Source organism: Octopus bimaculoides, chromosome 2 (genome assembly GCF_001194135.2).
Source record: "Octopus bimaculoides isolate UCB-OBI-ISO-001 chromosome 2, ASM119413v2, whole genome shotgun sequence".
In the NCBI taxonomy this organism is placed as follows: Eukaryota; Metazoa; Mollusca; class Cephalopoda; order Octopoda; family Octopodidae; genus Octopus; species Octopus bimaculoides.
The window spans coordinates 19,523,507-19,524,507 of NC_068982.1; positions in this window are offsets into that span (position 1 = coordinate 19,523,507).

Below are 1,001 nucleotides of genomic sequence, written 5' to 3' on the forward strand. Positions count from 1 at the left end.
GTCCACCAAGCATTTCATGAATGAAAACATTTTCATGAAATTCTTCTGATATATACATTCATTTAGTCCATCGTACATGCACTTAGTAAACTATCTAATACGAATATATCGGCTAAGTTAATAGGGGAAATAAAGATGCATGTTCTATATATGTTCGTTCGCGCACATACATATATTGAATTATATATATGTATGCAAACATACTGTATATATACAGCCCCAACCAACATAGACACAAACGCATATACATATATATATATACGTATGTATGGCTCTGTGTATGTATATATATATATATATATATATATATATATATATATATATATATATTGATATTGATATATACATATATATGTGTGTGTGTGCATATACGGAGCAAATACTTCACGCATAAAGTAATTGATGAAAATAATAATTTTTGTGAATTATTTGCTCCGTATCAAAATTATTTTCACACTGGTGGCTAACATGATTCAGCAGAAAACGAATCAGTTGCAGCGCAGATTTCAACATGACGGGTTGGGGCTCTCCATCATGGTAACGCATGCTGAGGAGGGTGAGGCTGTTATGCTAATCCAGAAACAGGTCTGCGTGAGTCCAATTGTGAATATATGCTGAGAGATTGTCTTGGCCCGTTTGCCTTCGGACGGTTGATTTCTGTAGTTATCGTCAGTGTATTTTGGAGATTCAAATAAGAGTTTTGACTGTTATTTCCAGCAGGTAGACATATTTAGTATGTCCTTTGATTAATTTTAATCCTTCAGTTATATATATATATATATCAGTACATATGTAAGTCAAAGTATATTTAAGAAGATTGAGTATGCCGGAATGTGTGGGTGTGAATGTGTATTGCATCTAACTGTTATATTATTATGAAGGACGAACTAATATTATTGACTTGAGATATATGAACAATAATTCAGTAATTCTACGTTGGAAGGTTCATTGTATCTCTGGAATTATGCAGCCAAATATATATATATATATATATATATATA